This window comes from Neolamprologus multifasciatus, chromosome 15 (genome assembly GCF_963576455.1).
Source record: "Neolamprologus multifasciatus chromosome 15, fNeoMul1.2, whole genome shotgun sequence".
NCBI classification, from domain to species: domain Eukaryota; kingdom Metazoa; phylum Chordata; class Actinopteri; order Cichliformes; family Cichlidae; genus Neolamprologus; species Neolamprologus multifasciatus.
This window is the reverse complement of record NC_140453.1, coordinates 16,364,978-16,390,551: the sequence shown is the minus strand read 5'-3', so window position 1 is coordinate 16,390,551 and position 25,574 is coordinate 16,364,978. Positions and strand designations below refer to the sequence as shown.

Below are 25,574 nucleotides of genomic sequence, written 5' to 3'. Positions count from 1 at the left end.
TGGTACGCAATGATATTATGTAATGTAAACACATTGCAATTATGTTCCTGCAACACAACTTATGGCTTTAAATCCTACTTAATTTTTTCAATTGAAATATTAACTGATCATTATTGACAAAAAAGGCAAAGACTGAGTGCTACTGAACAATTCACCTTTATTAAACTGTAACAGCAGTGAAAGCAGCAATTCTGCCATGAACAAGTCCAAAATCACATCCATATAAACTTGTTAACACATTTTTAAAGATTTTAAAGAAATAACTAAAAGAAAAAGTTAGTTTGAGAATATATTTGCAAATATATCACAAAAAACTGACCTTAGCAGCAAATAAAAGAAAGTGCTTATAGATGATCCTGTCATCTCTTACATATAACATTTGTATTAATTACACAATTAAAAATGTAAACTAAATTAAGACTACCTGAAAAAAAGCAACACGCTTTTATGAATAAACATATTTACACAAATATAACTTGTGTATTATTTGACAACAGTTTCAGCTTCTGTACAAGTATTTATCTGTACAAGATTTCAACTAAGTTGAGCCTTAAATGACATTGTTACATAACTAATACCAAACACCTACATGAATTTTAATCTTCATTTTAAACATGTAAGCAGGACATTAAGGTTGACTTAGAACATATTGCTAAAAATCATCAGTAAAAATTTCTTACAACATGATACCAAAAGGAAAAATCATCCTGCATTGCAGTCACATGAGGGGAAAGCAATAAAAACACAAGCAGTATAATGTTACTGAACACAAAATGAAAAACTGCAAAGAATTGCAGAAGTGCAGTCTTTGACTTCTCAATGAAACAGATGGTTTTTGAAAGCAAGAACTTTAGAGAGTTTAGCTCCATCCAGTTCCATGAAAACCTTCTGGAAAACGTCAAAGTTGTAGCGAAGGTCAGCAGGGTAGGCAAGGTTTAATGCATACATGAGTCCAAATAGCATTATCACAGCAAATGCTACATTATCCAAATTCTTCGCCACCCTGATGCCTGCGAGGACAACTCTTGTTCATCTGCTGAAGCTTGCTCTTTAAGAAGATAAATTCGAACAGTGGTGTCTTCAACAGTCTCACTGATGGCACGTTCTTCCATGCACTGTAAAAAAGAAGCCATGTTAGTCATTTCATGCTAAGTAAGTAATATGACACACTGTGGAAAGTCTGAAAAAAAAAAAACAAAAAAAAAAAACACAAGTACATACCACATACTCCCGGATAAGCATGCCAGGGTCTTCACCCATGTAGATACACACTCCCTTGACAGACGCAGCATCAACATCTTCACACTGAAATGAAATGTATGTAATTAGCATCTTCATTCAGCCCTTGTCCTTCATTTAAGTTTTAATAGTGTACTTTACATGAATGTTTTTAAAGTAAAGGCACACAAATTAATAATAGGTTTACTGGCAATTAATAATAAGTGAAGGTTAAAAAAACAAGCAGATGTAAAAATACAATATGCGAGAATTTATCATGGGAAAACATTTGAAATTCAGGCTTTATCACTTACATTATCCATTTATGCCACAATTCTTTTCAGTATTAGTCCAAGCTCTCCTCTTCTGTTGACCAACTTCACCAGGTTGTCCAAGTGGAGAGCCAGCTGAGCCACGAACTTTGTTTGAGGGGGGATGGTGGCAATTCTCTTAAACTCAGCGTTGATCTGAAAACATGAGCACAGAGGAATGAGCTTCAAAGGTTTAATACCTGGAAGAAGGCCACAATCACTCATGCTGAAGAAATGGGCTGTCAAATAACAACTGTGCCTTAACCATTTTAGGCTAATACCACAAGAACACCGTGTATGAGGCAAACCTTACCTCATGGAAATCAAATAGATCAGGCCATCTTGCCATGAAAGCCTCCACCATTGGTGCATCACGAACATCTTCATGTCTTCTGTATGAAAAAGTCTTTTCCATCTTGAGTTTCACCAACTCTGTTACTCTTTTTTATGTCCATGTGGTGGGCTTTGGCATGTCAATAGCTTTAAGAGTCCCTTTGTCTGCAACTTCTGAAACTGAGGTGAGGTTAAGAAACTCATTCCCAAACAAGGAATCCATAAACTGAAGTCTGAAACTGCCCTGAAGACAACACTGTCTCTTGACTTCAACGATGAGATCCTCAGTTGATTCAGGCGCTTCATTAGAGAGTGAGCCTTCGACAGGTTCCGTCAGCCAAAACAGTCTTTAGGACCATAGGACTCTGTAGGCAAAAAAGAATTACATATTCAGAAAGAATCATTTCAGTTTAGTTTTCATAAAGCTATCCATACCCAATAGTCAAAGTTATAAAGATCAGACATAAAAAAAAAGAAGAATTTATTTAAGGAAATACATGCGACTGAACCTATTACACTTATATGAACACCTTTTATTTCTATATGCCTTTTTAAAGTCACAATGTGGACTGATCCAATCTCATAGTCAACCAATGGATAAGTATCAAGGAGTTCACAGAGTGAAATGAGAGTGAATATTCTTGATGATACTGGGCTGAGCTCAAAAGCTCTGTCGTGCTCTCTGTACCAGCCACCAAGCTCTCTCACAATGTAGAATATGCTGTGGTACAATGCAGATATGGTTTTTCAGTGTTCTGGCAATCCACCTGCTGCCCTTTGGGCTAGTACCATTCCCTTTCTATAAGTTATACTCTTTATGTCACACACTGTCCAAGGTCAACATCTAGAATGTCAGGGAATATGTACCTAATGACTTAAGCTATCTCCTCTTTAAGTCTTTAACTCTTTAAATCCACAAGAAAGGCCGATACAGCTGAGCCCTCTAATTCAGAATTGCCAAGAGATGGGGAGTTTAGATGGTAAGCTATCATCATCTGATGTTTTGACTTCTGTAATGATAAAGGTAAAAATTCCACCATCACAAAAAACATTAATTTTAATTGAAAAAAGGTATTTATTCCAGTTCAGAAGAGCATCAATGGTTTCTTTAAAGTACCAATCTTTCTCTTATTTATACATAATGTTTTGAGAAGCAGCTCACATATGTTCTACACAAAGTAGAAAAAAAAAGGGGGGGGGGGGTCCTAATTTTTGTTAGGACGATGTCGGAAAATTCACAATACATCACTTAATAAGACATACTCTGTTGAACAAACTTATCTCCTTGTAGATATCTGCTGTATTATTTGGGCTTGACCAATAGAATAGTCAAATAAGTGACACTTCACCTAAAACAATGACTAAATGGAGAAATGATTTGGCATTTATGGGCACAGGTTCTTAAACCCACGTCTAAGGTGGCAGGATCCTTATTATAACTTGAGTGCGTGTCAGCAGCAAGAATTAGGGTATGGCACTGTGGGGCTCCCAGCTTCTTAAACTCTGACGGTTACAGCCGGACTAATTAGCCACTGTAGCCATAACTAGCACGAGTAACACAAACACTATTGCGCTCTCTCAGTGATGTTTTAACTTGCTAAGCCATCAAAAACGTCAGTGCTCTCTGTCACATGCATAAATTCCATATCTGACCGACAACAGCTGCAATTTGATACTATTTTTCAGTTTTAGCCACAAAGCTAATACCAACTTTAGCTAGCACTGTAAAAACAACATGTAGATACATTACAGATTACTTTTCATATAGCATGCACTACAACAATTCTGTGAAAACGTACCCAACTAAAACAAATGTATTTAAATTACTTACCTTCTCAGTATGCCTGACTCAGTGCCAAAGGTTGCATGCCGCTAAACAGTTTTCCAGAATCTGGCGGTCAATTGCGCTCTCCTTAAATTATGTTGTTGTCTTATTGGATAAGACTCTAGGTCTTATTATCCAATCATATTTAGTTGTTGTCTTTGAATATATTGCATCATTTCCGGTTGTGGTCAAACATGATTACAATGGTTTTAGTATTTTAATTTAGTCACTTTAAATCAATGCAAGAAAAATGAGTAGTCTCAGTATTGTTTATAATCAAGTAAATGGTACTTTATTTAATCATGTAAATAAGAGAAACATGAAAGGCTTGTGTAGCATTAACTAAATTCATTTGTGCAAATTCAAAAGCCTGCCAATTCCCATTTTTTCAGTGTACGAAGGTTCATCACACCTTCCACCATTTCTCTCTGCTCTGATAACTATGGCAACCTACCTGTCTGTCTGTCTGTTGGCCTCTCTATCCTCCTCCATCTACGCTCTGTTAACCAGAAGTCTCCGAGGATTTATTGCCATACTGGCTCTAAATTTTAATACTGTCAAAATGCATAAGTATACCTAGGGAAAGCTGGGCAGTGTCATTGCCCAAGGAGTTGTCAATGTCCTAAACCCTTGATGTTTTGCTACTATTAAAGGCTGATATTATGGAAGTCCGTTTCTGCCACACAAAAAAAAGTATCCATAACTCAAAATTTCGAGTTATCTTTCTCAAAATTTCGACTTATTAATACGAAATTTTGACAAAAGTAGCTCAAAATTTTGACATACTTTAATTTTGACTTACTCAAAATTTTGAGTTGATAACTTGAAATTTTGAGTTAGAGTTTCCAATCAGTAATCTACGTGAATCACATCATCTCCTTGTTAGCCGGAAGCTGAAGCCCTCAGCTACAAATGCTAGAGCTAAGCTATTAGTATTACAGCCAGTCATGAATGCACAAATTGCTGATTATTTTCAGCGTGGCTTCACAAATGATGAAATCCTTGTGTTATTAGCTGAATCACATGGCGTTACTATCAGCAAACGTACTCTCGAAAGTGCCAATTTGTTGCGATCCGGTTTTGAGTGCGCATTCCACGTATATTACTGATTGGCAGAGCTAACTCGAAATTTTGAGTTGCTTTTCTTAAAATTTAAAGTTAATAAGTCAAAATTTCGAGAAAATAAGTTGAAATTTTGAGTTAATAACTCGACATTTTGAGTTATGGATACTTTTTTTTTGGGGGGGGGGGGGGTTGTGTGGGCGGAAACGGGCTTGCATACTGATATAGCTAGGTAAAAACAAAACAAAAACAAAAAATGGTTGTTACCATTAAAAATTTGTGTTAATCAAGTTGACTTTTTAAACTTTTAAACGTTGACCTTTTTTCCCAGTTCCCAGTCTCCTCAAGTGCACTTGCACTTACAAAGAAGCTGGTAAAGTGAGACAAATTGAATTATAATTATTAGTCAGTACCAACACCAACAGGAGTTTGAAGGAGCATAGCTATTGCTACATTTACTATGAAAAACATGAGAAATACTGCAAAAATATGTGCTTTTGCTGGTACTTTAGCCTATCCCTTGCTGAGGAAAAGACAGAAATCCAGATACACAAAACACTTTTTTTTATAATTGTGTGAAACATAGTTTGAAAAACCATGAACACTATCAACTCCAGCCACGGTCAGGGTATCTTGTTGTTCATTCTTTGAACTTTATCTTTTCCCTTGTACATTTTCCTCTTTGTGGTGAACATTCATATTTCTTGACTTTTTCAAGCCAACTTTTCAAACTTAGTATTTGAACTATGCATCGGGTCACCACCACTGGGTGACACATGATTGTTTTTTCTGGCAAGCTGCACAATAGAGCGCCTTTGTGGTTTCTGTGTTGGTTGAATTCTCATAAACTTTCTATTTTCATAGCCAGAGAGCTACACAACGAGCACAACTGTGGGCCCTTAAAGGGTGTCGAGCATAAAAACTGAGATGATATTGTCTATATTCATATAGTCTACAAGTACTTATGCAATTCAGTCAAAATCTTGAGTCCTTCATCAGCACATGAACTTCTTCCGTGTCACATTATATAACGTCTCTGTGTCAACTGAGCAAACCAACCCACCTGTTAATGTAAAATATTACTGAAAGCTCCTCAAACACCTCTCAGGTTCATGGACCTTCTTTTATTTATCTTCTATATTTATGCTTTTTTACATATATGTAATTGAGGCGGGCACACATGCTCAAGTGCACACAAGCAGAGTTTTCAAAAGTCAGGCTACTGAACCGTTCTATTCATCAATGTAGTAACATGGGTCATTAACATAGGAGTCTACATTAAATCTAAGGGGGAAATGGTCACACTGATCAGATTTCCACAAGTTCGGGACAATAGCATATTCTTTTTATCTTATAAAGGTTTCTTACTGCATTAGGAATAAAACTTTATTTGCTTTTTCTGTCATAATAGAAGATGACTCGGCACTGCTCGCCTTGCTCTGCGTCTGTGCGTGTGCCTTATGTGTGTGTGTGTGTGATGGATGTGTTATTGTTGAGTTTTGAGGCTAGATGTATGCTTGATGGAATAAGGAGGAGGTTGAAAAAGACAGGATCATCTCTCTCTCTGTATCTCTCTCTCTCTCTGTAACTTTCCATCTCTCCCTTCACCCTGAGTGCTTAGAGGGTGAGAGCGAGATATGGATGGAAGAAAAGATAGAAAGATTGATGGAGAGCAAATAGATGGATGGAGGGATTCCCAGAGAAAGATGAAGTGTTGTTTAAAAAGGGTGAGGGCCAGAAGAGGAATGAGACTGCAATAATCCTGTATATGCACACACATAACCTTTATATAAAGATATTTACATAAGCAAAAAGATGAAAAACCGAGGCGCAGAGCTTTAAACTCTTTAAAAAACATATGCAAAAATATAAAAAATTACTCTATCTCCAGTCTCACAGAGATATTATTCATAACATGCATATACACCTAACACGCAAATTAATTTCCAGCAAAAAGATAAAAAATAAATAAAGAGAGAGACACTAATCAGTGCTGGACTCATCTTCAGCTTCATGAGGATCTCTCCTAAAAAATCTAATCAGCTTTGTTACTGTAGCTCAGCTGTGCTCGAAACACCAGAAATATGATTTCTCTCCTTCGTTTGAGCTTGGTAAACAAGGCAATCCAGGAAATGGGGTTTTAACAGTTTAACAAGGACAGGAGAATTCAATGCATGCTCAGATTTGTACCAAATATCGCCAAAATGTCCACATGAAGGTGAGATCAGCAGCAGCTATTTCGACTCCAGCAGCATCAAAATCAAAACTTAATTATCTTTTTATCTGGATATATCAAATTTTCCATCAGAATGAGGGACCAAAGCTTCTGCTAATTGATTCTGGCTGCAGTGGCCGCATCTGCTCATGACCAGAGCCATGTGGTTAATATCAATGATTCAACAGTTTTTCCTTTAAGACAAAACAATTTTTGGTGGCCACGTATCTGCTTCATTACATCAAACGCACAATGTTTGTTTTTCATCAAGGAGAAACTGAAAAGTTATGAATCACAAACACACGCCATGGCCCCTTTTCAGAAGCTTAAACTGACTATAACTCGTCAGTTCGTCATATGTCAGGCTAGATGAAAATAACGTGTGTTCTCAAGACCATATCCTAATTTTGTTACTGAAGGTGGGCGAGATGATAGCCTGAGTCATGACTGAAACGCTGGTAAAATAAATAAATAAATACAAATAAGACATAAATAATTTTCTGTCTCAGTTAACAAGGTGTCGCAGGGTACAGGCAGGCAACTGCACACAGAACTAAGGTACAGCAAAGCATGTTTCCAATAAAGAAAGTGATCATTAAGTGTAACATCAACACAACACTTGGAGACCTTAGTAAAATAATGCAACCGAATGATTAAATTATAATTGCTAAATTAAGCTATCTATTGAATCCCCCAAGGCTCAATCAAAGTGTGATATAGTTGCAAAGTTCCCTCCTGTTACACATGGCTCTACAGGAAGGAACCTAACAGGTAGCACTTTCTCTAAATTACTTGTTATATAGGAAAGAAAAATACACTCAGTCATCCATCACTAACAAACAGCCACCATCCTTATCTAAAGGAAGATAGTCTTCATTAACTGCGAATTGAAATAAATGCAGCATAACTTTTAAGGGCTCAAGTTTAAAGAAAAAAATCTTTTAAGTAAGAATTTGAAATGAAAAAGATCCAAGTGTGACAAACTGACTAATCACTAAACTGTGCAAATATAGTGTCATATATAGCATGTAATTGTTTTTTTATCTTAATCGTAAAGATTCAAAATATCGTAATTTAGTTAGTTCGTATAAATAGCTAGATGTTTGTTTTGTAAATCACTCGTCTTAAAATCTAACTGTTAAAATATATACGTATACTATATTGTGACCCAGACTACTAAACCAAAAAGTTATTAGCTATTTCACAGGAACTGGCTTATTATCATGTATCAGAATACATATAAATACAGCCAACAATACTGCTTCTGTGTTTTACGTTTATTTTTACTTTTAAAAGAAAAGCAGTTTTAACTATAGGGAAAAGACACAAATAACTACTAACTCTTAAAAAGACACAAAAAAAGACTAGACTTTTGGTCAGTAATTTAATGATAAGTAAGGTTATTAGTTAATCTAACTAATAATAAACAACAAACTCACACACCCATTGCTGAGACTTAATAAAAGGGGAGTTCCTTAAGCAATCTTCTGTATAGGTGATTTTAATTAAGAGACAAAGTAACACAGGAGCCAATCAGTAATAAGAAATCAGGGAAGGTGAGGTGTGGACAAGTGAGGAAATGGGTAAATAACAGTAAAGTTCACAGCACGACATTTAATTGGAGGCTGGGCAACAAACGAAATATCTGCTTAAAGATTTCAACTAACAGGTTTTATTATATGGAACATATATAATTATATTTTAAGGTGGCTGTGGCTCCAGAGTTAGACCAGATCATCCCTGGTTGCTTCACACACATACATACACGTGCAAATCATGAATTCTCATAGCATTTATCAAGTTATGTTCAGCATAACTCAGATCAAAGAAAAAGTTAAATACTAACATTGGTGCGTTTGCGCCCATGCACCACCGTCAGTGTTCCTTGGTTACTGCATGTTGTTTCCATAGTAACATAATTCACAGACATGTTTGATAAATGAATGACGTTGTGAAGTGTGGAAAATTTCATGCACTGGACAATGAGCGGCTTTTTGTTCCTGTCAGCGTGCATCATACCCATTTCTTTAACCTTAAAGCAGTTTGTCACATTATCTTCTGAGACGCTTTGTAACTGCTGCTTATTTCCAATTTGGTCCCCATGAGTCAGTTTATTTGATATGGTCAAAGGAGTTGCAAAGAAAAGCGTCTGGACTTCTTTAAGGATGTGAGTGGGCGTTAAGGCGTCTGGGAAGGGATCTCAAAACTGGATTATAGATGGCAGAGAGTTGGTGTCGTAAACCACCGCCTCTGTTCAAAGATGGTCGCTCACAGTGGACATAGATGGCTTCTTTCACTCCTCTTTCAAACCATCTGTTTTCTCTGTCCAAAACTATAGATGCCCTCCAGATCAAGATCAGCCAGACTCTGCAGGAACTGGAAACTCTTCTACCCTCTCCAATCTTAGAAGAGGTTTACAAGTTTGTGGACAAGGCTCAGCGGGCCCAACACTCTAAAGGAAAAGAAAGACAACGCAGGAAATTTCACACCTTGCTTTCAAAAACACACACTCCTCATTCTGAACCTACACAACCCAGAGAAGAAAACACACCTGAAGACAGTCAGGAGAAATGGGTTAAGAACTTTTCAGACAGGAATCTCACTGAACCTGAAAAGAGAGTATTAGCCAAAGGACTCAATTTTGCCATTTCTCCACAACAGTTGCCCATAGTGGACCTCATCACAGCCACAGAATCTGCCATACGGATTAATAAATTATCACAGACAGAAGCAGAGCAAATCAGGATGAAAGTCTCAGCCACCCTCTCCAGTGCCAAAATCCCTCCATCCAACCTCACAATACAGGAAAAGAAGGCCGTCGCTTCCCTGAGCAAAGACCACAACATCACTGTTTTACCAGCTGATAAGGGAAGATGCACGGTGGTCCTAAACACTACAGATTACCATACAAAGATCACTACTCTCCTCAGTGACAACAATACCTACAAAGCCTTAAAGCGAGACCCCACAAGCAGCTACAAAAAGAAAGTTATAGCTTGCCTTCAAGACTTTGAAAAGGACAAAATCATTGACTGCCTTACATATCACCGCCTTTACCCAGGGGATGCCATACCCTGCATTTACGGACTTCCTAAAATCCACAAGGAAGCTGTCCCACTCAGACCCATAGTCAGTAGCATAAACTCAGCCACTTATAACATTGCAAAACACCTTGCTACCATCCTTGCTCCTCTCGTGGGGAACACCCCACACCACATCAAGAACTCCACCAACTTCACTGACAAGTAGGGGTGGGTTTTTATAATCGATTTATCGATTAAAATCAATTCTGGCTTGGATAACGTAAAATCAATTCATTAAAATCCTGAATCGATTTTTTAATATAAATTTATTTTGCCCGAAATGCCAGAATCTCTGGTGAAATCTCACAAAATTTCAACAACCACCAAACAGCTAAGACAGTAAATGAGAGCAGAAACACGGATTCTGCACAAAGACGTAAACACACAGCGCAGCCCGCGGATCAGAATCAGTTAGATGTCGCCTTTCTCACGGTCGGGGCTGAAAGCCGACAGCTCGCTGATTCTGATCTTTTATGCAAAATTATGCAAAATGCAAAACGCTTAGCCATGTCTCTAATAAAACCGCTGTAACTTTTATTATTATTATTATTATTGATTATTGGTTTTCTTTCGTTTTTGATGTACTGCAGAATATTTTTATAAAATCCCAGGCCAGGAAAATCACCTTCATGTTTTTCTGTGTTTTATCCTCAGCTACTTTGACACAAAGGCATCTGCTGTGATGCTTACACCTTTGATAAAGTCTTGCGTGTGTCAGCTTCCTTTTTATAGATACAAAAATATGTAAATGTACTGATCTGAATTATAATATTTCTGACTGTCAAAATTTCCCAGATTCAAATCGAAGTGAATCGAATCAAATCGAATTAAATCGAATCGTGGATCGAATCGATTTGGGACCTTGTGAATCGGAATTGAATCAATTCTAAAAATCAGTGACGATACCCAGCCCTACTGACAAGGTCCAGAAACTTACCCTGGATCCAGATGAAACCATGGTGTCCTTTGATGTAGTCTCTCTCTTCACTTGCATACCCACCACGGAGGCAGTGGAGACTGTCAGAAAAAGACTACAAGAAGACAGCTCCTTGGAGGACAGGACCAACTTCACACCCGATCAGATCTGCACACTGTTAGACCTCTGCCTCACCACTACATATTTCAAATACAACGAAGGCTTTTATAGACAAAAACATGGCTGTGCCATGGGCTCCCCCGTGTCACCTATTGTAGCCAACCTTTACATGGAGGAAGTGGAAAGGAAGGCTCTTGGCTCTTTCAAAGGAAGAGTACCCAGCCACTGGTACAGATATGTAGACGACACCTGGGTCAAAATCAAGACACAAGAAGTGGAATCCTTCACTGCGCACATTAACGCTGTGGATAAAAACATCAAGTTCACCAGGGAAGACACAAAGGACGACTGTTTGCCTTTCCTGGACTGCGCTGTGCACATTGAAGAGAATGGTAACCTCAACATCGAAGTTTACCAGAAGCCCACACACACGGACCAGTACCTCCTGTTTGACTCCCATCACCCTCTGGAACACAAACTTGGAGTAATTAGGACCCTACACCACCGGGCAGAACATGTTCCCTCTAAGCCTGAAGGAAAAAAGAAGGAACACACACATGTAAAGGAAGCACTCAAAACGTGCGGCTATCCTAAATAGGCGTTCTTAAAGTCAGCAAAGAGGCACAGAAAAGAAGATCAGACACCAGCGAGGGAGGATAAGAAGGACAGATGCAACAACATTGTCATCCCCTATGTAGCCGGTGTATCAGAGAAACTCAGGAGGGTTTTCTCCAAGCATGACATCCCGGTGCATTTCAGACCCAGCAACACACTCAGACAAAAACTGGTTCACCCGTAAGACAAAACGCCAAAACACAGACTTAACAATGTGGTGTATGCTGTACAGTGCAGCGAGGAATGCCCAGACCTCTACATCGGAGAGACCAAACAGCCACTTCACAAGCGCATGGCACAACACAGAAGAGCCACCTCCACAGGACAAGATTCAGCTGTCCATCTGCATCTTAAGGATAAAGGACACTCTTTCGAGGATGCCAATGTTCACATTTTGGACAGAGAAGACAGATGGTTTGAAAGAGGAGTGAAAGAAGCCATCTATGTCCACTGTGAGCGACCATCTTTGAACAGAGGCGGTGGTTTACAACACCAACTCTCTGCCATCTATAATCCAGTTTTGAGATCCCTTCCCAGACGCCTTAACGCCCACTCACCTCCTGGGCCATCTGACCTCAGGAATTCGCATGATAAGGTGGGGCCAGGTTTCACAATGAACTCACCCTCACCTCTGGCTGATTGGGACCTACACCCAGTTTCACACCTTGGCTCAGGCAATTAGAGGATCATCAGGGGGTCCTTTTGTACCTCTGTGGGGGGATACTCCCACTAGGTTTATATCTGGGACTCTCCACCATTTGACCTTAGAACTGAAGAAGCTTCTTGGATGAGAGGTGAAACGTCTTCAAGTAACTTAAAGAAGTCCAGACGCTTTTTTTTGCAAGCTCCTTTGACTACGATGACCTGGATGACTGAGAACCTTCACAGATTTATTTGATATGGTTGAATTCAGTCACCATAATGCTATGAGTTGACCTCAGCAATCTTAAGGCTGATTTTAAGACGACATTGATAGTCAAACGATTTTAGAAATATTACCCAAACATGTTATGCTGAGAAAATGAATTGATATGCACGATAGTAGTGCCTTTCAGTTTTTATGGGCAATTTTTATGACATTGTCATTACTGTAGCACTTGAAAAGCGTCTTTATGTGTCACTCTGTCACTGTCTTTAGTGACACATTGAACACATTCATTTTAAAGTGTATTTCATTCAAAGAGTCTTTCAGAAAAGTCACATTATCTATGTTACCGTATGAGCCAAACGATAAAATATGTGATTTTTCATCATACAATACTCATAAACTCAAGGCAAATCTGTGTTTGCACTTGCATATTCTCTGTGTCTGCTTTCCCCAAGCTGTTTTCTTGAATTGTATCCCTCAATACCATTGCTGAAAATAAATATGTACCTTGAGCTCTCTTGTTATTGCTTCTCTGGGGTGATAAAAGTGAGAAAATATACATTAATCTATAGTTTTGTTCCCCTTCTTCTGTCTCCAGCTTTACACGTGTTGGCCCCTCTTCTGTCGACCTCCGGGGTTCTCAGGGAAAGCTGAAATGAAAACTAAGTCAACATCCTGCTCTCACTAGGACTTCTTGCCCTGGGAGAGTGTGTGTCAGTGTGTGTGTGTCTCTGTGTGGGTTCCCAACAGTAATGGAGCTCCAAAGGAAATGCAGGCAGATAGTCACACTGACTTGAAAGAGAGTGATGGATGACTTATTACAAAAAGAAAATAAATGCAAAAAATTATTTTAAAAAGAAAGAAAGAGGCTGTGGGATCAAAAGAGTCAGGACATTGACCTCTCTCTCTTTTACCTCATTTCTGTTTCAATAAAATTTCATTTCTGCCTCTTTTTTTTTGTCCCTTCCCACACATCACGTTTTTTACTGGTCTAAAAGCTCCTAAACTAAAACTACAAACAACACCAGCTATCTCGGAACTATTTCACCTACGAGTCAATGTAACTGCTGTACTTTCACAGTAAGAAGTCACATATTAACACTTCAATGTTCATTGGAGCGTGGAGCTTCTTTTTACTAATTACAACTGGCCCAAATTTTAGGAAATTACTGACTCAAATGTTGTATATTTTCCAGATGGCCACACACAGTCATTACAGAGCCGAAGAGGAAGAGACACGTGGGCCTAAGTATGTGCATCTGTGTGTGAATTTGTGTGTGTCTGTATGGTAGATTTTTGCGAAAGCTGTCCTCTTCCAGACGGTCATAAACCCAGACTAAACAGGAAAACCGCTAAGTTATAGACACTTAATCCCCTACTTCAACAGACTCTTAGGAACTCACAAACCCAGTGTCAATGAACTGTCTGCTCCAGACTGGAGGGTGAGCATCTCCCAGGAGGTCCACTCACAAGTTAATTCTGCAGACCAGGATGTAGGCTAAATTACAAAATGGGGAGTGGTGCGCTTTGACAATATATCATTTCGGCTGTGGTCTGAACTAAATAACAAAACTCCTTTTTATCCAACAGTATGTCTGCTTAAGTTCTGTTTTCTCAAAACTGTCAAGCATCCAGGCACGATTATCAGTGTCAGAATTTCCTGGGGTCCTTAATTTCACAGACTAGTACACAAATGTCCGATTTGTCTGTTTGGTTCATTTTATCAACTTCTTTCCTTGAGGCTTTGAGAAGTTTGAAGAAGTACTGCATAAACAACATTTCGGTGAAAGTCAGTGCAGCCCAGTAAAAGATGAAATTGCAAAAAGTAGATCTTAACCAAAATCACACAGAAAAACATACAATGGAAATCATAGATTGGCCTGTCCATAGCGAGGACCTCAACATTATTGAAACAGTGTGGGGTCGTCTTGACAGAAAATGGAATAAAAGCCACCCAGCATCCAAAGAAAAGCTTTGAGTGTCCTTCAAGAAGCCCTCCGTACTATTATTGAAGATTACTTACAGAAATCGCAAGAAAGCTTGACTTGGAGAGTTATTGTTTCAGGGTCATTACCTTACAATATAAAGTGCCATGAGCCAACTGTGATTCTGATACAACTGAAAAAAGAAATAAGGTAGAAAGAGTTCAGGCTGTTTTAAAGTTGAACATACAAAATATTAACTTTCAAGTTCTTTAGAATTATACAAACTCTTTTTAAACCTCATATACTGTACTTCCTTGTATGTTTGCACAAGTTTCAATAAATCTTTGCACTTATTTCCAACCCAAAATTTCTAGACAATATTTTAAAGGTAAGACAATTTAAGCAAGCTATCGGAGTTGAAAAGCACTAGATAAATGCTATACCTCTGGAAATAACTTGTTAACTACTACTTTTGTAAAGGGACAATTCTATTATAGCTAATGCAACAAGCACCGACAGCATATCCACACTGTAACACTATACTTTGGCATCATAACTGATGCCAGGTTTTTAAAATTAGGTCAATTTTGATATTTTGTATCTATTGAGAAATGCAAAAAGGTGCACTGTACTGTAAATTATTTGGCTAAGACTATCACTGCTACTGGTGTCCATGCGTACCATTTCGCATGACACCAACATTTGGTCGACTTCCCATGTGACTACTTCCATGAAAGGACAGTTAACATTTGCGCAAATCAGAGCAGCCAATTGCAAGATGTATTTCTTTAATTAGGTGGGTTTTGTAATTGAATACCATAATATCCTAGTAACAAATGGATCCAAGGCCCGTATGTTTAAAAAAATAAAAAATAATTAAAGGCAAAGGGGAGCAGGGAGAATGTTTATGTGCAATAACTCCTGGATAAGTGTTTGAAGTGATATAGCTGAGTTCAGACCAGTCAGCAGTAAATCTATCCTGCAACCCCCTCCAACTGCTCTCTCACATATACACACCCAATCCATACCTGATGAGGCAGTGATGAGTACTTTGTTAAATCATCCACAAGCACCTCAGCGAAATGGCTGTCCATTGCTCTCGCTTCGTATATGTGTGTGTGTGGCTGTGTATGATTTAAGCAGGAACTATTGCTGCTAGCCTTGGTTAGTACTTAGAGTCCAGCCTGAGCCAAGGCCACTACACACACACTTAGATTCACACGTTGTCTGGGGAATATGGGGGATATGTTGGTGCTAGTAATGAAAACATGCCAGAGAGCAGATTTACAGAAGAGAGCAACTTGACCTCTGGCCCCAGAGAGCATCTAATCTTCTCATAGCTACAACCACTACATTCTCCTGCAACCCAAAATAGAGCAGAACAGGACTGCATTTATGTCAGTCTCAACAGTTTAATTTAACATTATTTATACAACACCTCAAAGTGCTTTATCTTTTAAGGTAAAGACCTTACAATAATAGCGAGAAAACCTCAACAATCAGATGACTCCCTATGAGTAAGCTCTTGGTGACAGTGGGGAGGAAAAATTCCCTTTTAATAGGAAGAAACTTCCAGCAGAACGAGCTCAGGAGGGTTCAGGGTCACGTGATCAATCCGCAACTATAAGCTATATTAAAAAAGTAACTTTTTTTGTGTCTGTTTCCTGAATCCAAACTGGGATTTAGTTCCACAGAAGAGGAACCCGGAAAGCTGAAGGTTCTGCTTCCCATTCTGCTTTTAAATACCTTGGGATGCACAACTAAGCCTGGTACTATGAGGTTTTAAGATAAGGTGGGGGCTGATATTCAGGACAGTCAATATAAAGAGAAGGACTTTAAATTTATTTCTGGGTTTAACAGGAAGCCAGCAGTGGCCTCCTGATTCTGCTAACCGCTCTTTGAGATGAAATGCTCCCTGGAGATAAAGTCATGGATCAGTGACTGCTCAGACTTTTACAGCATGTATATGTGGCCTTTATGGTCAACCAAAGCAAAACAATTATGAAACCTGATGTCATCAAATGAAATGGTGAATGTCAAAGTTATGAAAAATGACAATTATATTGAATATTTTCAGACTGATTCCACCTTCCAAAAATAATTGGTCAGACTTACTGCTGACTAGGTAATGAAAGAGGACAAAATAGCATTGCCTTGATTTCATATATAACTTTGCTAATATGCAACGAACAATTACATGTCCAAGCAATAAAATCTCTTGTGTACTGTAAATACAATTAACTGTGCATAGAGTAGACATCATTATGTAATAAAAGCCAAAGGAAAATATGACAATTACAAAACAATGATACTGCTAGAAGGTCATTTTACTTGTCTGCAATCTGTCAGAGCTTATAGCCCTGTTCACATGGGACTATGACCCGGGGACCTCTAGTAATTTGCAATAAATATTGAGGTCATTTGTGATCTTAATACTCTGTGACTCTGCCATCTGTAGTGTGCAAAGTAAAAACGACATCACAATTTTTGTGTTCTCCCAATCCTGTTTTATGTAAATGAGTTGCAGAGCGTGCATTGGCACATGAGTTGACATTGGTGAAAATTCAGCAGGGCTCATGTAACTACACAGCACTGGTGAAAATTCACAGAAAAAGATTCAAAGATTCGCCCACCCCTATTTAAAATAGGGGTATATCGTTACTACGATATACGACCAAATATAAATTTGGTCAACGATAGAGATTGCTGCTCTATTCTCATGTTGTTGCAGTATATTAATAAGTTTTAATATATATATATTTATATTTATTAGTTTTCTGTCTTCATTTATGTTGGAAGTGATAGCAGAGCTGTATGTTTTAATTAATTTCAAAAATCTCTCAGTCAGAACATGGTATGAAATGTTTAGGTGTAAACTAGCGAGCTAACTTCCTGTTAACTTGTAACTCCGTTAAATTTAATAAATTCTGTTTTCATGGATGCATGGATGTAAAACTTAATTGTTACACCCGATAAAGCAGCAACGTTGATGATTTAATTAAAGATGAAAGAATTGAGACCATTTTTAACTCTCAGTGTTCGTTTGACTTTGGGACCTGAAGCGGACAGAGTTTTGGACCCAGATTACTCCGTGAAGCTCCTCACTACGGCAGCCGTAATGCTCTGACAATCCATCAAGCAGTGCGGCTTACCAAAGTTGTACTAAAACATTTTTTAACAGATTTCTGCATACCAAAATCGGTTCGAGGTCAGTAAGCACAACCAGAATTCATACATAAGGCACACTCTCGATTTTTGAGAAAATTAAAGGATTTTAAGTGTGCCTTATAGTGTGGAAAATACATTATACAGAAGAAAAGAATATATCGTAATATATATTGTTACCACACATGCTTCAAATTATATCGCGATATGAATTTTAGGCCATATCACCCAGCCCTAGTTCAAAATCATCAGCAGAGGGAAATGCTGCAGGCTATCAAACTTGTTTTTCAACGTTTTTTTTTTTTTTTTTTTTTTTTTTAATGAAACATCCCATTAAATGCAAACATTAGGTTTGTCACTGGCAAATGCAAATGTCAGTAAATTTGAGTAACACATTTATAATCTAAAATAAAGCCCCCTGATAATACTAATCCAGTACAAATAGGGCTTATTACATTAAAATGTAATTTCCCCCTGAGGGATAAACTGTACAAAGTATTACACAAATTTGCTTATAAAACCGAGCCAATATGAAATTAAGTTTGATGGTGCTATGCACTTACAAATATCTGAAACAAACCTGTCACCGTTACAGTGATGGTGTCTCCCTAAAAAATGTATGCGTTTGAATCTTGATGCAGCTGTTGCATCCTTGTAATCTGAGATTGTCTGAGCTCTTGTACTGATATATCTTCGAAATGTCCTGTAATTTGCAAGAGCAAGAAAAGTGAGCATAAACTGGGTGTAACACTGTCACTCCAAGTACCCACTATCAGTAGACAGCAGGAGACACTGCTGCCATCAGTGGCTGCCGTGACTTGACGCAGTAGTAATGGATGTGTCTACGAATGGTGGAACAAACAAATTGGTCACCAAATTCAATATTTTTATCTAAAATTATGCTTCCTTGTCTAATCTTATTACAAAATCTTTCTATTTATTTTAACAGCTAAAAATGGTCATTGAGAGACAGGTGATTCATCAGCGGTCCCCAAGGTAAAGAAAATGGAATTTTAACATTTCTAAGACAATTTGAGTTTATCCTGATTCATGATGTGACACAGAGATTTGAACAGACTGCTATCTTATATAGTAAAAAGTATTTTTTTTAATGTGCATTCCTAAACCCTTTTTATCATAGAGTTTCTAGTGCTGAAGCTTTTCCAAGTATAACATTATCAGAAAACAAGGTTTGTTTGGTTTGTTACCTTGCTATGTGTGTTTCTGTACATATGTACTTCCTACATGTGTTCAAGCAGATGTATTTTGTGTGAATGTGCAGGTCTGTCCTGAGTGTGTTTTGTATTTGTCAGGTCAGGAAATAACATTATTTTCTAGACGCCGCCAGTGGGGTCACAAGGGATTGTGAGTAATTGGAAATCCAGATGGATGTGCATGAACTTCCTGGAAGAAACGGCTACCACAGAGATCAAACCGAACACACTCTACAATGTTAATGTCTGTGCACCCTTCCTATTCTTTTACTTTTCCTATTCTCTTCCCATTTTCCTCATGATTTCTTCCCTTATCGCATGACTTTTATCTCCTCTCTTCTAGTTTCGAATCACGTGACTGACAAATGACAAATCTGAGAGACAGGAAACAGTGTATTGGTTGAATAGTTGTGTGAGTGGGTCCACGGGGACCAATTAACAAAATAGGTTCAAAAGGGCCACTATTCATAAGGAATATTAACCATACAATCTCACGCAGTTTCACACATTCTCTCAGGGGAACAACTTCTTTACATTGGTAAGGAGAACATAGCTCACTGGCCATCAGAAAGACAGATGGAAGCTAGACTTGTTCCCATTTATCTCAGTGTTGCTATGATCTGAAGATTAGTTCAAAATGTTTTATAGTCTGTTGGCCCCAGACGCAGCCCAAAATGTGAATGTCAACATGGAAAACATTACTGCAAGCCAACAAAAACAGAAAAAAAGTCAAAAAGCACACAGATGTTTAAAGTCTTACATGAAGCTCTTTGACCAAACTGAGATCAGAGTATTTTATTCTAGTACATGGTTGCATTACAGTCTTTATCATACATACAAGCCTGATACTTAATCATCAGGCTTTTAAATGTATGAAACTAAATGCTCATTATTCATCCGTCATGCATAAAAACATATTGTGCTACATAAAATATAACCTCATAATGATAACTCTATATTTTATTTAAGAAATGAGTAAAAGATTTTGGGGGAGTAACAAAATTGACCCAGAAATGCTCCCAAATCTTCCCAATGTGGAAACCATTTCATTTGAAAGTAGCAGCTGGATAACAGATGAGTCAGTATGCAACCACTTCATACACATTTTTTCCCCTCAACCTTTTGTTAAAGTTGATCAGACTGTTTTTCAGGACTTCTTTTTATGCAGACTACTCTTGCGTGTGACATTTTAAATATGACTGCATTTGTCTGAAAACTCAGAATCAAATGATTGAATTAGAAATGAGCTCTCCTGGAGTTAAGAGGTTCATACATAGTATTAAATAATGACTATGGATTTTTTGCAAGAACTGAAGTACAGGTTGCTGAGTCATGGTTTCTGGCCAGCACTGACGACTACACGTCGGCTATTAGCTGACCTGGGGCTATCACTAACTGCTTTGGCATGGAAAAGGTTCAGATTAGATTGAATGTAGCTGAAATATGGGTTGGAGAATATAGAAGCTATAAGAGTGTATGCAAGGGCTTAATATATAGTGAATGGGTGACTACATATAGTGCTTTATGCCACTTACTATGACTAAATATACAGAAAATGTCCATTAAAATTTTCTTGACAGCAAACATTCAGCATCGTATTCAGGTGAAACATGAGCAAGAGAGAGAAAAACGGAAAAGAGACAAAACCAGGGTGGACAGATTATCAGATAGAGTTCCAAAGAGCCCATAAGTGTGGACTACAATTTGCCTACAACTCTTTCGAATAGGTGCACTGTTGACAAAACTATTGGTTACACTAATGCTCACATTCTCAGTCTGAACCTGTATGTGTGTGTTTATGAGAGTGTGCACGGAAAACAGGGCCAGAGTTGTGTGTGTTGGAGTATATAGCATTCATTACAGTGGCACTACAGACAAACTGCTCCCTGGATAGACATTGATTTTCACCCAATGGATCTCACTGTTAGCAAACCTAATAGCTTGGTGGGTAATGGGTACATGTTATGAATGAGCCCCTGTGGGTTGGAGAAGAGAGGAACGGAAAGAAGAGGAGCAGTTGTAAGACCTAAGGTATGGCCAAAATGTGAATGCATAAAGGGCAAGGTTGAAAATGGATGAAAAGAAATAACTAAGACATCACAGAGGATTTAAAAAATCCTGAAAGAACAAACTACAAGAGAATTCAGCAATGCCAAAAATGTCAACCCACCCAGCCTCCCCAAAAGCTGATTAAAATAAACTATTGTATTTTTGATACATGGACATATTTCAGCCTCAAGGGAGTTCGACAATCATATCTTCTCATTAACATAGTAAAGATGTAGGGAGGTGTGGACCAACAGTTTTTGTTGTTGTTTTCTTTTGACTTGTTCCTACAATGTCATGTGTGAAACACCATTCTCGTAACAACACAAAACCTTTTGCATCATAGGGAATAAAGCATGTACCACCTATACATTACGCATATTACAGATAGAGGAACTGTTCAGCTGTGGAAACCTATGCTATGAAGTTTACTGCAAACACTTCTTGTTCTGATATTAATGCCAAAGTCAGCAGAGAGTTGGTAACTTTTATGGACTATGTACTTCAACATTTAGAAACCCCACTCTGCAACTTTAGGTGGTCTGCCACTTAATGGCTAAGTTGCTATGGGTCCTAAACGCTTCCACTTTTGAAAAATACACGTGTACAGTAGTTAATCGCTGAATACCCAGGAGGGACAAATTTTTACAAAGTGTCTCGTTGCAACAGTGGCACCTATTACGACACCATTCTCAAATGCAGAGAGATCTTTAGAACAACCCATTCTTTTACTAATGTTTTTTAAGGGAGACTGCTTGCGTTAAGGTTATTATTCATTTAAGAACCTGTGAAAATACTGCCGCTAAGATAGATAACACGGGGCACGACTGGCTTCTAGAAGGACTTAACAACTGCATTAACAAGAAAAAGGAAACACAAGGGATGTGAATGAAGAAATGAAAATAAAAGTATATGAGTATATGAAAGACAGGGCACAGAAGTTGAACTTCATTTTTTTTTTAAAAAAAAGCAATAATGAAGATGAAAGAAAAATCTGAAGAGAAGAAAAGAGAAGACTAACAGAGGCAAAGCAAATAGATCAGATGTGAGTTGAAAGGGGAGTTGCTATTTACCATTACTGCTAATAGGTTTCAAAAGGAAGCAAGTCGTTAGCTAAATGGATGGGCCCTAAATGACACATTACCATGTTAAAGGCTGATTCCGCTCATTATTGGAGCTCTGATTCCTCCATGCATCACCAGTACTGTGTACAAGTGTGCAAGGCTACTAGTACACAGACCTGCTGTCTCAGCAAATACACCCACCTACACCCTGAGAAACTCAGCAGAGAGCATATGGAAACGGGGCATAATAAAAAAATATATATCTGATTAGAATTCCGCTCTCTCTGAGTCAGTATGTAAATCAGTGAAACCAAACACCGGTTTGTGTGAAGTCATATAAAACCTTATCCGTCTTTGGTTGTTTGAGAAGAAAATATCAACTGGGAACCAGTGGTATTAGAATAAAACATAGGGTAACAAAAGAAAATATGACAGAATAGGACAGAGTACTTCAAAGCTCTCCTATTGCTTTCAGTCTGGGAACAGCTGCTGAGTGTGTGACACACACCAAAGGCGTGTCTGTTGAGAAACAGATGGATTTTTCCTGCATTAGACACACTATGTTTTAGAAAAAAAAAGACTGACAGGCCCATCGGAAAGAAGCTCTATAAGTATGCATCCTTACAAGTGTGTCTATGATTTAACAATATTAAAATTAGCAGTGGCTGTGATAAAGGAAAACAGCAAATAAACACATCTAATAATCTGTAATTATTGTGTATATGTGACTTAACAGGCTCATTATAATGGCATGCTGATGTAATACATAAAAGGCACACTCGCTTTAAAAACTGCCATTGAATGGCAAATTTGAAATTAGACCTGAACCTTAGAGAGCAATTAAACAATCCCATCATACCCTCTCAGATGTGCTTATACTGTTAAACCTGTGATGGTCAAGATTCTCCAGCAGTTAAAATTGTGATTGAGTGTTGTAATCATGCCCAACCGCAACCTTACACATTTCATGGGCTACCCTTCCACATTTCCCAGGGTGCTTTTTTTTGACAGTGGTGACGTGTTCTATTCAGCTGCTTGTTAAGCAAGAGCCTGCCAATAACTTTATGTAGGCCACCTAGAAATTAGCTTCAACATGGTTGCAACTTACCTTCAAAAGACTGATGGAGAAAATAAGCCCCAGACTTATCTCAGCCTTTGAAAGCTTTTGAAATCAAGGGGCAGACACAATGATCTAAAGCATAGAATACACAGTGACGTGTGTTAAGATTGAGGACTATTCCTCAAAAATGTGCGTTGTGTTTCCATTGCCAGTGTTTGTGCATGAGTGCACTGCATCTGTATCGTGCTGAGTTACGACTTTGCACCAAACCACAAGGAAACTTGCATAAAATCCTGGAATAAGGATGACATATTTAAAGAAAAAATATTAATTGGCATTATAATAAAGAGTACAACTCAAAAAATAATTAAGCTTGATATTATATCAACAACATTTGATAACTGTGTAAATATCAATGAGAAACAACCCTAAATTTCCTCAATCTGTGACTTTTCCTGATGAGATGTTGGTCTCCGTTACTTCAGAGTAAACGACTTTAGACACCAAACACGTAAAATTCATGCAAATATTTCAGGCATTAAAAATATTTTTGGAGCTCAGCTATTCTTAGTGCAGGACAAAATTGTGGCATTTATTCTTTCAGATCAAACTTAATTTCTTGAATGTGAATATGCAAATCTAACCAATCAGACCACTGGATTTGGCTACAAGTTCACCTGTAGCTCAAAATGCACACTGTTATGGCGTGTGGCTCCCCACACCCTCTAGCAGATCATTACATGAAGGAACCTTTTAATACAAGTGCGCTCATGATCACAGGTGTACACACGGGTGCTCACACACACAAACGACACCCTTTTTGGCTCCTACCTCACAGCACACTGTGCTGTCGATCTTACGTGCTGCACAATAATGTTTAATATTTAGGATTTACTGTTATATTCCCATAGATCATCGTGATGTTGTTTATTATGTTGCTCTTTTTTTTCTTCTGCTTGTTTTCTCTTTTTTCTTTCTCAACAGGTGATCCAGGTGATCGATATATGTATTTTTTGTCTGCTTATTTTGTTGGTTTTTGTTTTTTTGCCCTTTATCCCCATCCCTCTTCTCCGCTGTTTTTCTTTCCCTCTTTCTTTCTCCTCTTTCTTTTCCCCAGTCAAGTCTGTCCCGTATTTAGCAAGTGAAAATAAAATAAACAATAAAAGGTGAATCAAATAGACTATTACGGCAAGGCTGGGTTGGTCCATTTAGTAAAGTAAATCAGTTGGGCATCTTTCTTCGCCTTTAGACAATAATTCTGATGGCAAAAGAGCCAAACGGGACAGGCAGAAAAAAAAAAAGTTACGAACATGTTGTTTTTGAGCTGTCCTGGTTGGAGCGGCACAAAACAGTGTGGAAGTTTGGGCTTTGAGGGAGAGACTGGGTGCAATGCTGTAAAGATAAGGCATGTACTTGATTTAAGAGAAAATAACAAGGAAAAAAAAGGTTTGTAGCAAAAATAAGCATTTAATCCCAATAAAAATCAAGATCTGTTATTTAAATAGCCTTAGTCAAGGCTTCACAATCAGATGTCAAGTGGCAGTATCCATCTCTTTATGCACTATGTGTTAAATTTTGTGTTTTAGGTAATACATTTGATCAGAACTCGTTTTTATCAGGTAATTATACAATTTTGAGAATGCGTTTGCAATAGCTGACTTGAAAATGAAAATCTAAATAAAGCAGGTGGATTTCTAACTGATTAGATAAAGAAACACGTGATTTGGCTTAAAATGCTGAATAAATAAATTAATAAAGCAATAAGCAGGGGGCAAAGAAGATCAAGACCCCTACAAGTCATACTAACAGAAGCCTTTGTTAGCATGGCCTAGGCCAGCAGAGCACAGGGCTCTCCTAGGAATAAATGTGCTAACAGACCACCCACCTCCCACCCACTGTCAGCACAAGCCTTGGGCTTAGCTGAGCGCTTAGGTTGACTTTTTCTCTGCAGGGGCAAACAAGGTCAGCAGAAGAAAAATAAAGTATGAGTCTTAGAGATGGTTAAAAAAAACACAGTCAAGGTTTAATGGGGAAAATGAGGATGCAAAGATGTATTTTAAAAAAAAGCCTGCCTTATTGCTTTACTGCATCTGACATTTGCTCTTGATTTTAGGATATTAAACAGATTAATACTTGACTGATGAAAAGTCAAATTCAGCTAAAACGCACCCTGGGTCCTGATTATTCATCTCTCTCTCTGTCGCAAATTACCAATCAATAATTAAACACAGAGCTGCAACAACTATTTAGTTCACCGGTCACCTTCTTTATATATATTTTTTAAAAAGGACAGAAGCTAACTTTCTTTCTCTGCTTTCTGGTATTTCATTGAATAACTACTTTTTAGTATTCCTGTAATTCTAAGCAGTTCATTTGTGAATCCAAATTAATGTCCATGCCAAATTTTAAACCTTCTCTGAAAGCATCCCGGAAATACTGGGTTCACAGGAATGGACTAAAGCAACAAGATTTGGTATTGATTCTTTTTTATTCAAACTGGATATGCAGCTGTGAGAAATGTAAAAAACAAAGTC

The 25,574-nt window shown here is 38.0% G+C and overlaps 1 protein-coding gene and 1 pseudogene across 2 annotated transcripts in view; both read right to left on the bottom strand.

Annotated features, from left to right (window-relative positions):
* Positions 1-25,574, bottom strand: part of lama2 (laminin, alpha 2) — a 226,331-nt gene that overhangs the window by 179,907 nt on the left and 20,850 nt on the right.
* LOC146501845 (uncharacterized) lies at positions 141-4,897 on the bottom strand (annotated as a pseudogene). The gene is made up of 4 exons (XR_014869549.1): positions 1,843-4,897; positions 1,533-1,685; positions 1,222-1,305; positions 141-1,115 (listed from the first exon to the last, which is right to left on the bottom strand). The product of XR_014869549.1 is annotated as an uncharacterized LOC146501845 (transcript).